The 13078-nt window shown below is 41.9% G+C and overlaps 1 long non-coding RNA gene and 1 pseudogene across 1 annotated transcript; both read left to right on the top strand.

Moving 5' to 3' along the window:
• Positions 1 to 906: 906 nt before the first annotated feature.
• Positions 907 to 2702, top strand: LOC123129855 (disease resistance protein RGA5-like; annotated as a pseudogene).
• Positions 2703 to 11696: 8994 nt separating this feature from the next.
• On the top strand, positions 11697 to 12688 carry LOC123131452 (uncharacterized). Its single transcript, XR_006464180.1, has 2 exons — positions 11697 to 11889; positions 11965 to 12688. It is a non-coding gene; the product is annotated as an uncharacterized lncRNA (long non-coding RNA).
• The last annotated feature ends 390 nt before the right edge of the window (positions 12689 to 13078 follow it).

Raw genomic sequence — 13078 nt, 5'->3', positions numbered from 1 at the left:
CCCCCCCCCCGTGATATTACTACATCTACTAGTTAGGAAAATTTGAAAACTTAAATTTGGACATGTTTTGCAAAAAGTGTAGGGAAAATGTAAAACGGCTATAACTTTTGCATACGATGTCGGAAAAAACATATAATATATCAAAAAATTCGGCACGATAATAGAGAGAAGGGTGGTGCTCGAAGGGATCTCGTTAGCAATGATGGTGCACAGTGGTTTTACCCAAGTTCGGGCTCCCAGATGGGTAAAAGCCTTACGCCCTGCTCATAATGTATACTTATTAATGGAAGAATTACAAGGGTGTAGGTCAAATCTATGGATAAATAGGTTGCGAGTGTGTTGGAACGGAATAGTCATTAAAAGAGACATCCTACCCCTTATATAGGTTGACATGTGCTAGTAATTAGGTAGCTATCTTCTAGGAGATACGGTACGATGTGGTGATCCCGCGGTTATCCAAACATATCTCATGTAACAATAAGATCTGGGTTTAGCACACACATTCTTATTCCCTTATGAGTATGTACTCAGGCATGATTAAGTGTGGGTCCAAGGGGTCCCTAGACACTCGTAGGTGGACTCGGTCCATGCACCCCATAGAGTATACCCCTCCAACTATAATCCTATACACACCAACCACGTTCTTTTTTATCTTTTCTATTTTCTCAAGGAAAACAAGTTTTCTCTCCTTTTGGTGTTTGCTCTACTAATGTCACTCGTAAATCGATATGCAGCTACTTCATTGTTGTTGATGACGTATGGAACAAGGAAACATGGGATGTTATTAAGTATGCATTCCCCATGACCAGTCGTGGCATACTAATCACCACTACCCGTATGATTGATATTGTGCATTCATGTCATTCATCATTTAGTGGCCATATTTATAATATGAAGCCTCTTCATATGGAGCACTCAAGACATCTATTTCACAAAAGACTATTCAGTTCCAAAGAAGATTGTCCTTCATACCTTGAAGAATTTTCTGGGCAAATATTGGAAAAATGTGATGGGTTACCTTTAGCAATCATTGCTATATCTTGTTTGTTGGGTAACACAGAAAGAACAAAGCAGCAATGGGACCAAGTAAAAGATTCAATTGGTCATGCACTTGAAAGGAATCCTAGTGTTGAAGGAATGATGAAGATATTGTCACTTAGTTACTTTGATCTGCCTTCTCATCTAAAAGGTTGTCTCCTATATCTAAGTATATTTCCAGAAGATTCTATTATTGAGAAGAAGGGTCTAATAAGGAGATGGGTTGCTGAAGGACTTGTTTGCAAAGAAGGCAGATATACATCATATCAGTTAAAAGAGAAGTGTTTTAGTGAGCTCGTCAATAGGAGTTTGATCCAACCCGTGAAGGTGGACAAATATGATAAGGTCCTTACTTTTCGAGTTCATGACATGATTCTTGATTTCATAGTTTCCAAGTCCATCGAAGAGAACTTTGTTACTTTCGTTGGTGTTCCTAGTTTAACTATCAGGAGACAAAGCAAAACTCGTCGGCTCTCCATGCAAGTTTACGGGAAAGGAAATTATGTCATGCCAATGAACTTGATATTGTCTCATGTCCGGTCACTTAATGTGTCTGGGAATTCTGTGAAAATACCTTCCATGACGGGGTTCAGTCATTTGCGCAGTTTGGACTTTGGACAATGCAGGAAATTACAAAACTACCATCTTGTGAATGTAGGGATGTTGTTGCAGCTAAGGTATCTCAACATTAGCATCACAAGGGTGAGCGAGCTCCCGGAGCAAATCGGAAATCTAGGGTTCTTTGAGATGTTGGACATAAGGCACACAAATGTGTTTCATTTACCAGCAAGTATTGTCAATCTCGGAAATTTGGCACATTTATTTGTTAGCGGACACGTTAGGTTTCCTGATGGAATTGCGAAGATGCAAACACTGGAGACATTGAAATGGGTGCCTGCCCTGCAATCATATAACTTTCTGCAAGAGCTTGGGCGGCTACAGAATCTAAGGAAGCTACACTTTTATCATATGTATGTCTTCCAAGAGCACAAGGAAGATATTGCTTCTTCTCTCCGTAACCTATGCACACGGAACCTTTGTTCTTAACTATAACTATGTTGAGTGACAAGCTGAGTGACAACTTCTTACTGAATACATGGTGCACTTGTCCCCCGGTGAACCTCCAGAAACTTATGACCTCGGGTTTTGTCTTCCCAAAGGTTCCAGATTCGGTAGGATCGCTCGTCAACCTACAGAAGTTATGCTTGCAAGTGAAGAGAATTAAGCATGAAGATTTGTGCATCCTTGGAGCATTACCTGCTCTGCTCTCTCTAGGTCTCGAAGCAAAGCAATATCAGTCTTCTTGTGAAGCCAAAAGGCCTGCAGTCACTGGTGAAGTTGGGTTCCGGTGCCTCAGAGTATTTACTTACTGAGTGCAGGGACATGGGATGGATCTCATGTTTGTAGCAAGATGTATGCCCATTCTAGAAAAACTGGCGATTGTTTTTCTCGGCTGTGACAACGAGTCTCTGAGCAGATCTGGTGCTTTCAGTTTCGCGATTACAAACCTCTCCAGCCTCATTAGTTTCAAATGTGTGTTAAATTGCTCGGGTATCACAAGAAGCACTACTGACATCATAACGGCTTCACTAGAGAGAGTAGTTGGCACACATCCAAACAAACAACTCAATATAATCTTCGAAGATACCGCGATTCGGCTGTGAATAAAGGATCCGTACGTTACTTCTTCATCTTCTTTTTCTTCTTTAGATTTGATATTTATATATAAGTTTGGAGTACTTACTGCTAGCTAGTAATCACCCTTTCTTGAACAGAACAGCTCGTAAGGTCTTGCCATTTTCTCAACTACCTGTTATGCTTATACTACATTTATGCACTGTAATATGCTTTCTATCACTGTAGATTATAACTTTCCAAATCACTTGCAGTGCTACTGCCTGAATGCTTGGGTAGCAGACTGAGTATTGAAGTGTCCTGGATGATGCTGAAGATGCTGCTGCACTTCATGATTGTGTTCTGTTGGATACTACCGGAGAGTCTTCTGTTTGGCTTCAAGAATTAAACCCAGTACAAGTTAAATCATCTCTATAGGTTATAAGAACTGTACCAGCAAAGCTTCATGTTGGATGCTAACTAGGCCCTAGGCACGCTTCCACTTCAGGTACTAATCCCATGCAGTTGTTTGGACAGCCGCTATATAGTCTTTGCCTTACAAAGGAAATTATTGAGATTTCTGTGTACGTTGGTGAGTAAGATGTTACTGATTCCTGTCCTCAGACATCTTCTTGTGTTATTGCTGGAAGGTATCGAAGCACATGTGCTGACTTGTTGTGTATGTGGAGTTACATCCTTTTTGTTTTGGTGTTATCTTTCGCTGAGTTGGTCAGTCACGACCATAATAATTTGAACTTTGCAAACTATCTGTAATCAACTACAATAGATGTGTGTTCAGTTAGTTTTCAAAACAAATTCGACACAAACTCAACAGAAAGCAAGCTTTTTGTAGTTTTTGTATTGGTTGTCGTTTCTCCTAGAGAGCCTTGTTCTTGGCTTCGTGCTGATGTTTTGGAGACTCTCTATATCCTTTGGCTAGAGACGCACCGTTGGGTTGATGCGTGGTGGCTTGATTGAGGTACTAATTGATGATGCGAAGCAATTTGGTGGAGGCTGCAATCTCAAAAGTTTGTTGCTGTTTCGGAGGTCGATGGGTCGGTTCATCGGTTTGAAGTGGGTGCTTATTTTTACTGAGATGCAATCACTGCTGCTTTTTTTAAATTGGCTACTGCCATTGGGAGAAAGCTAATGAATATGCAAACTGTGTAGGCTCAGACCCTCGCAGTCTCTCTCGCTCTCCGTGTTTCTGTGGACACACACACACACACATACACACACACACAATGATGCCCGCTTCAGAGTTTCAGAGAAGAAACATAGTAAGTGAAAACAGAGGAGAAAGTAGTACAACGAATGTCTGAACATGTATACAAGATTCAGTTGCCAACACAATCGACTTCAGAGTAACTGACACACCCAGCTCTCACCAGGACAGAAACACATTCTGTCACGTGTGTTGTGTGCAAGTTGTAGGCCACTGCGCAAAGGCGTGCACTTATTCAACTCAATGGCACACCAACAAGTTTAACTCAAACAAACTGTCATGCCGCTCTCTCCGCCTCTGTACACATTTGTATGTCATTTGGATTGTTATTTTCCTTCTTATTTTTCAGTTACACATCTTGGTGATGCTAGAAAGGAGAAGCTATCCATTTCCCGGGTGAAGATGACGCCGACGGATTTGGGCATCAGAATCTCTACCGGTTGCCCTCAAGGATGGCATCTTGAACTCAGTGAATGCAGTGACAGCTCCTGTTTTCTTGAGGGGCTGACACATTTTGTACCTAAGTTTTGCAGATGCTTTAGTAGCAAATTCAGTACGTATGTGTCCTTGGTATGTGTTGGACACACACCAACACTCTCTTGTTGAATGACGCTGCTACACTACATAATATACTATCCAGCCAATGACCGTACATGTTGGCAATGCTGCGAGGCTGATACAAGTTCCTTATCATGTAGGGCTGCTGGGTTGCATGGCTTTCCTGCCCTGCCAGCCTCACGCCACTGGCCCACTTGGCGGTGAGTTGAGTAGAGACAAAAAGGTAGGAAATTTTGTGTATAAAGGAAGTTTGAGTTAGTACTCAGATGGAGTAGCAAAGTTCATAGAAGATGGATTTATAAAATTTGAATTTATCTGTGGTAAATGAGTGTATTATACTCAAACGATGCGGACTAGGGAAAAGCGATGGACTAGAGGCCGATATATCTGTTGTGTTCTCTTTAACTGAGACAGGCCCATGTGGAAACAGAACGAATTAAAGCCTAACAGTGACCCCGTATGGGCAAGCTTGTTCTTAGGTACACCTTCATTTTCATTGCTGGCTAGATTGAGATTCCATTCCACCATTGCTTCTTTTGCATTTAGTGCATTGTTTGGATGATGGGCTAACTCTGTGTAATCTTATGTTTCATTGTAATAATTAGGGAGGAGGTCAGTCATTATTCTTGTGACCCTTCCATCTTTCTTGAGAAAATAAAATAAAACATACCATTTCATCTTTTTGATTACTCCTCCTGTACAACTTAGGATTTTTTCCTTGTTTAGTCAATATTGGCCAATTTTTTCTTCGGAATGATAACAAGTCTTTGACAGAGTAAGCATCAAAGGAGCTTCGTTCCACTGTTATACTTTCTCTAACTAAACTTTTGATAATGTCTTCTCATCATCACGACGAAGAGATCACGTCGGCGGCTAGGGTGTCCGATCTGGATCCCATTCGGATCTGGATGGTGGTTCCTCAAGCCATCGTGCGCATCCTTTGTTCGGGCGCGGCAAGCGGCCTCTGGACTAGGCACGCGACACGAGGACGTCGGGGGCTCCGGCCCTTGGCGTGGAGGTGGTGGCCATCTTCTTTGCCGGAGGTGGTCGGCTAGATGGTTGTGGATTCTCGCATCCAGTCCCGGCGTACAGTGGGGAGACGGGGATGCCGGTGAAAACCGTGCTATGACTCGGGTCATGGCGGGCGATGGCGGTGTTTTCGCGTCGTTATCTTGTTGAAGACATCGCCTTTGCAGTTTCTGTCAACATGCTTGCGTTGCTCTGGGTGAAAACCTTGATCCGGAGTTTCCGGATAGGACGATGGCAGTGCTTTTGGGGCGTTGCTTTCCCTCATGGGGCATCATTTTTTGAGCAGCGGCTGGATGCAGGACCAGAGGACGGATTCTTTGGTGGAGCGGTGCGGCAGCTCACTCATTGATGGTGGCGGGTCTCGGCGGCATGGTGCTGTGGTGACTCTGCGTCTGATGCGCGGAGATGGACTCGCGCAGGAGGGTGACGCGGTCTGGCGTCGTGGTGGCGTCGACGGCAGCTAGACCGGGCAAGGTAGATGCAACAGTACAGCTCTGAAGATGGATTGGTGGCAGGTGGCTGCGGCGGCCTCAGACCCGGCAGACGTCCTGGTTGAGGAGTGCGCCGGACTGGTAGTTGACCCATACCCGGCAGGCATCCTGAATGGGACCTCAGGTCTTAGATGTTAGGTTTGGCTTCGAGGTCTGTTTGGTACTAGGCCCAGGCTATCAGCATCCCTTCATCACTTGGATAGGAACAACGACACTTTTGTTGCCTAGACGGTGGCTTCAGTCTTACTGTTGTATGACTTTGTAAGGTCTTGTGTGAATAATTAATAAAGTGGCTGCATGCATCGTCCAGATGCAGAGGCCGGGGGTCCTCCTCCATTTTTACAAAAATAACGACAATTTGGATGCTGTTCAGCATACAATTTGTACAGTTTAATATATGGTTTCCACAACTCAAATTTTTGGGTAATGTTTCAGGTGAGAATTTTACAGCAGATGTTGGTTCACGCTTTATATCTAAGCATAATATAGTCTTTTCATAAATATGAAAAGTTAAATGGGATATACCATATATGTTTTTTCACAAATATGAAATAGTTAAATGAGATTTACCATTACTTATACATCTGTGAATATAGGTAGTAGCTACTAGAAAGGGACAATGAAAGATCGCATTTATGACACGCTCGCTAGGATTGGAAGACATAAGTACCATGTATCCACAAGGACAGACACTGCACAGTGGTGCTAACTGCCATCTTACATTTTGTGCATGTGCTCGTACACATATTATGAACAACTAATAGTATAGTACTATAATCTATTGTGTATTTATTGAGCTGATGTATGGTGCTCAATTGGATTTAGAATCCGTAGTATCTTGTACCCACATGGACAAACACTACACGCTGGTGCTAACTGCCCTCTTAAATTGTGTGCATGTGTTTGTATACAGTTTATGAACACCTAATACTGTCTTCATTTCTTTTTTACTTTGCATATGAGTTTTGTGTTAATTCAAGCTTTCTAATGTTTTTTTTTGCGAGAAAACTTCCAATCTATTCATCTTCAATCATGACAATACAACGAACACCAAAAATAATAAAAATTACATCCAGGTCCGTAGACCACCTAGCGACAACTACAAACACTAAAGCGAGCCGAAGGCTCGCTGCCATCATCACCCCTCCCTCGCCAGAGCCTGGCAAAACTTGTTGTAGTAGACAGTCGACAAGTCGCCGTGCTAAGGTCCCATAGGACCAGCGCAGCAGAACAGCAACCGTCGCCGATGAAGAGTAGGGTGGATCGGAAGGATCCAACCTGAAGAAACACACACATAGACGAACTACGACCAGATCAGACCAAATTCGCCAAGGATAGATCCGCCGGAGACACAACTCCACACGCCCACCAACGATACTAGACATACCATCGGAACGGGGACTATGCGGGGAGGATCTTATTCCAACTTCAGGGAGCCGCCACCGTCTCGTTTTCCTAAGCGGGACACAAACCTCAACAAAACTTAAAGAAGTATCTAAAAACAGAGCCTTCCCACCGGCAAGGGCCGGAATCCATCGTGTCGGCACGCCCTAGGGCCACCGGAGATAAGGCGGACCGCCGGCGGCGGCGGGAGGCAGAGGAACCCTAAGCTTTTCATGGGAAGGGGGAAAACTAGCTTTTCACCACTCTGTTCAATGATAAGCTTAATGTTTGACCAAGTTTAAAGAATAGGTATCAACATTCACATTATCAATCAGTATCATTAGATCAATCATGGAGTATTATATTGTTATTTGTCTGATATTGCAGATGTTGATTTTTTTAATATAAATTTGGTCGAACATGACAAAATTTACCTTAAAATAAAACTAATAGGCAAAGTACAAAGAAACGGAGGGAGTAGTATAGTACTGGAATCGATTATTGATTTATCGAGGTGATGTTTGGTGCTTATTGGGTCTAGAATCCAGTGTTGCTACATGTTCTATTAAATTTTGTCCATGTGCTGGTACATTATGAACACCTAATAGTATAGTGCTAGATTCAATTATTGATTTATTGAGGTGATGTGGTGCTAATTGGTATCGAATCAGCTTGAAATTGTTGAAGATTTAATAATAAAAATTAATGTGCAAAAAACATCTTTGGTGTTTTTTATGACTGCAGCATAGGGTTTCTAGAAAAATAGTATTGACTTGACAGTAAACTAGCAAGTGTTCTTCTGAATAAGCTGCCAATATATCATTTGTTTCTATCTTTTAAGTAACACGTGTAATGTGGGGTCGGATAAGATCAAACTAAGAATAGAGATGTAGTACTGTGTATTAATTAAGCCATCGCCCATAACACTCGAACCAGAAAGTTGCCCCGCCTGTACATACACTAGCCGAGCTACCAGCTTTTTTCCAAGATCTTAGCAAACTATAATTTGAATCCAGCGCTAAAAAAATGACCAGCCCTGTTTGAAAAATAAGACATGTTTTGTTAGTTAAATTTAGCAGCTAAAACCTCACGCCGACAATATAAACCTGACTGGAGGGAGTACGATGTGTGCACGAGGGCAAACACTACTCGGTGGTGCTAATGGCTTTCTTAAATTTTGTGCATGTGCTCATACACAGATTATGAATACCTAATAGTATTATAGTACATAATCTATTATTGGTTTGTTGAGGTGATCTTTGGTGCTGATTGATTGTCATGATAAACACCTAATAGTATAGTGCAAGAATCCATCATTGATTTATATCAAGGTGGTGTTTGGTGCTAATTGAGTGCCGAATCAGCTTGAAACTTCAATATTTGAAACTGGTGAAAATTTAATGATAAATATTAATGTACAAAAATAAGACACATTTTATAATGTCTAGAACTTCAATGTGTGAAACACCCATAAAAATATTTCTGTATATTTTTTAAATATAAAAATTGTTTTGTTTTGGACTGCCTGCCTGTCTCACAGGAATAGGTTTGTGTGGAGGAACATGAAAAATTCAGTTTTGTTTTAGAGCTAGAAATGATTCAGCTAGACAACTACTGTTTGCCGTGCGATTTACTTGAGGCATCACCAGCAGCCTCCCTTCCCCCAATAAATTTCATGTATAGGAAGAGTTGAGGAAAAAACGTGCTCCAACGAACTCCCATTCACCAATAAATTATTGGGACGTCCCAATAATCCGCCCCTTCACCCCCAATAAAATAGAACATTTTGCTCCTCCCAATAATTGCCAGGCCAGCGTGATGCCGCCAGAGACCACTTGTCGCCGCTGCAGTCTACCACGCCAACGCTGAAGTTCACCACACCCCACCGCCAGAGACCGTTGCACTGCCAGACAGTCACTGCCGCCGCTCGCCTGCTCGCAACCCGTCGCCGCCTGCCAAAGACAATCGTGCCACAGCCATGCCGCCAGAGTTCGCCTAGACACCACCAGGAAGAGAATGACATCACATTGACAAGTAGGACCTCAAAGTCAGATTTAGTGTTGGGAAAGAAATTATTGGGGCTCTATCAAAGCACCTCACTTGAAAACCCTCCTTAAATTATTGGGATAGATGAAAAAGCGCTTAAAGCCAAGATCCCCACTTCCTCTCAATTAGCACTGGTCTACCACACCCACTACGAACCGCAACCTTAGTACGCTTCTTCTTATTCGCGTGTTCATATTTAAACCATATTACTTGGTTCTTGTTCTCCAAGCTAACCCCAACCATTCATTCCCTTGTTGGATTTATTTCTTGCCTTTAAAAAGGAGGATGTTGTCGTGCGTTGTGGGAAAAATAGATGTGTGAACAAACAATTCAAAAAACGATGGATTTGAGAGGTCGCTATTTGTTCTGTTCCCCTTTAATTGAGGCTCATGTGGAAATAAAAACAAACAACGACCCCGAACGAGCAATTTCCTCTGCATTTCTGTTGGCACTTAATATCCCGTACTATTCTACCTGTTTTATTTCCGTTTTTTGTGAGAGTTCTTCCTCTTTTGTTGCTCACACTAATCGTGGGATACCACCAAATGATTTGAAAATTGGAGACTACGTCACGCATCAAATTTTCTACCTCACCAAAAAAAAATTGGAATTTTTTGAATTTTTCTAGTATTTGTTTTGATTATTTTTGTCTGCGCGAGTATAGATGAGCTCGGGTGCAGAGATGGATTTTTGGGATACCAGACACTTCTTTTCATCATCCGATTTAACTAGTACGGTATACACTGGGCCACATATATGCAAGTGAGCACTCAATTACCTACTTTACTCTTTATCGAAAAAATATCTTTATTAGCTTATGAAAAGCAAAGAGTGCTACAAATAACTAGTGCATGCATAAAGGTTTGTAGATAGAATAGTAATAATTTTTATTCCGGGATATACTTGTAACTAATTTAGTATAGTAAACTAGCTAGCTAGGTGTTTTATGCTACTAATATATCTTTATTAAATAGTAGTATTTTTCAAGAAACATATATCACACGGCATTCCCTTTGCTCTTGCTGGATCGGTGGGAGATGATCAGTCTAAAATTTTGCCTCTTTTGCTGTGGCACCCACTTCGTAGCCAGCGGAACAAGGATAGGCTACGCGGCATGATTGATGGTATTCTACTAGCAGGCCACAGACTCTCTTCGCCCCCTAGCCGTTGATCTTTTGGCTGTATGGAGTCATGTATCACTTTTGACTTTGCTTTTGGGCGTATTTTAATTGTTGCCCTGGCAGATTTTTTATTTTTCTTCCTGCACTAGAACTTCTTTTACGGACATAGTGGTTGTGTAATCTATAAAGAAGGGGAAAAGCTTATTTCAATTGTAAAATCCGTCGATGTGGTACTACGTCACCGTTCTCTGGATGACATCTAGCCCAAGTTAATCGCAGCACAAAACTCATACAAGTCGAAACTCCTGTAAGTACTATAGCCAAGCTGTTTTTTGTTCCATAGCTTGGGAATTGTTGTTGAAATCCTACCCTATAAAGTCCATCGACCCTCTTAACAAAATATGGCATCACCCATCTTGTTTGTTACTTCTTCGTGAAGCCAGCCACAATCATTCTTTTTTGTCGTTGGATTTATTTCGTGTCGCGACAGAAGAGAAGGTGGTCATCCCACAAAAAAAGAAGACGAGGTTGTCACTTTTTTGTGTGGGAGTAAATGTGTGGACAATGAGAAGGGGTGGAAAAAGAAAGGTAATGGAAGCATTAATTAAATACCACCAGTAACTTCAAATTATTTACATGATCTGGCGACTTATGTATTGAGGAAGGAAAACTAGAGTGAACCACATGTAGACTAAACAATCTTATATGAGATCAATCGAACAATTTTCCACCAATTTGTTTTCTTTGGAAACTCCCACAGGGGCAAGGGGCAAGACCTCTCTAGGTTACTCATCAGCAACCGAACAAAGCAGCAAAAGACTTTCAGATTTCCACCAATTACCATTGGACTAACATCAGTGTTCATCTTGCAGAATCCAGAGAGGACAAATCCAAACGTAGCAGCGAGAAATAAAAGATGAGAACTCCTCCAGCAAATCAAGGATAGCTTGACAACATACGAGAAATAAGGGTTTTTCCTTCTTGCCTGGCGTAGTGAGCACTGAGCAGAAGGGAAGCTTCTCAGACACTGCAGGGTGCTACGTATGTGCAGCCATGGTGCACTGTGGGAGAACGTACGGGTTGTTTGATTGATCGGGCCAGCCAGCTGGTCGTTCGTTTATGCGTTTCAGTGAGACAATAAATCGGAGGACCAGGCCAGACGAGATCCCCTCACTCCAATCCACTCTCGTCCATGCCAGTAGTGCCACTGTGAAATACCACAGTTCGCCCTCGTCTTGCTGTAAGTGCACCTGTCGCCGGTGTCGGAGCTGCCCACGTCCTCCTCGCCGCGTGAGGTGTCAGGATTCTACCACCGGCACAGGCGCATAGCACAGTCACTTCGTAGCCGGCCATCCTCCACGGCTGGATTGATCGATCTCGCTAGGTACGACCCCCATTTCGCTGTGTTGTTTCTCTAGAAATTATGACGTCCACTTAAAAGTTAATTGTGCTTTTGCAGAAAATTGACTGCCTTCACAATAGTGTTGTGATGGAGTTGATGAGTGGGCTGATAATCAGCTCACTGAGAAAATAGCAGGGTTGGGTGCAGACTGCAGAAGACCTTGGTCCAATGTGCATGGGATTATCCAACTGATTGTCTAGGTATAAACCAAAGTTGAGTCATGAAACATCGAATTTGTTGTTGCTACCGTGCCTTAGTTTTGGCATGTTCATTTCTGCGTAATTCCTGACCTTTATGTCTTATGAGTTTCAATTATATTCTCCATGCATTTCCATAATGTATTTGTGCAATTCCATTTTGCATTCACACATATTTTTTCTCCTTTTTATATTGCTATTACTGAAATTACGTTTGCAATTTTGTATAAGTATAGTCTTGCTGACTAGTTGGTCCAGAGATTTTGGTGCTTGTAAGTATAGAGAGACGTAATTTGACAAGGATAAGTGATAAACTTCGCACTGTGTCTGGTTCCACAGGTTGATACCACGATCATTAAGGCCATTGGTTTATTAGATGATCTTGACAAGAGCTTAACACTTATGCCAAAAGGGTTGTAAAATGGTATGGCTGGCACTTCCAAGAGCTCGCTAAAATAGTGACATATAATATACATAATGCAAAAAAATTGGAGTTGATGTCCAATCGAACAAACACATTCGAACTTGATTTCTCTGATGTAGTTAGATTTTCGACATGTCTAAATATGATAGCCATTCGTATGCAGGAACATGTTTAGTAATGTCCATTTCATACATATACTACCATTTGATGAGGTAGAAGCAAAACTAAAGTAGGCATCACTATTATTCATGGAACAGAGGTTAGTGACATTGACTTTTTTAATATAAGGAGATTTGTGACCAAGTCTCTTGATCTTCCCGAGTATAGAGCTCAACCGTATGATTATCTAAAAAAGTAGGACTAACTCTATCGCACCAATTTTTGACCGCTCTCATGGGCAAATTAGTTGGTACTTGCCTTATTTCGCATGGTGGCTGTTAGATTAAGTTGGCCAAATTTGTGCAGAGAAGGTGAGTAAATTTACTACATTTAATCCTGGAAATTTTTAATTTTAATGGTCATATTTTGTGTTGTGCAGTCCAGCATATCT

The sequence above is a fragment of the Triticum aestivum genome, chromosome 6A (assembly GCF_018294505.1).
Source record: "Triticum aestivum cultivar Chinese Spring chromosome 6A, IWGSC CS RefSeq v2.1, whole genome shotgun sequence".
NCBI lineage: Eukaryota > Viridiplantae > Streptophyta > Magnoliopsida > Poales > Poaceae > Triticum > Triticum aestivum.
This window is presented reverse-complemented; position numbering and strand designations above follow the sequence as displayed.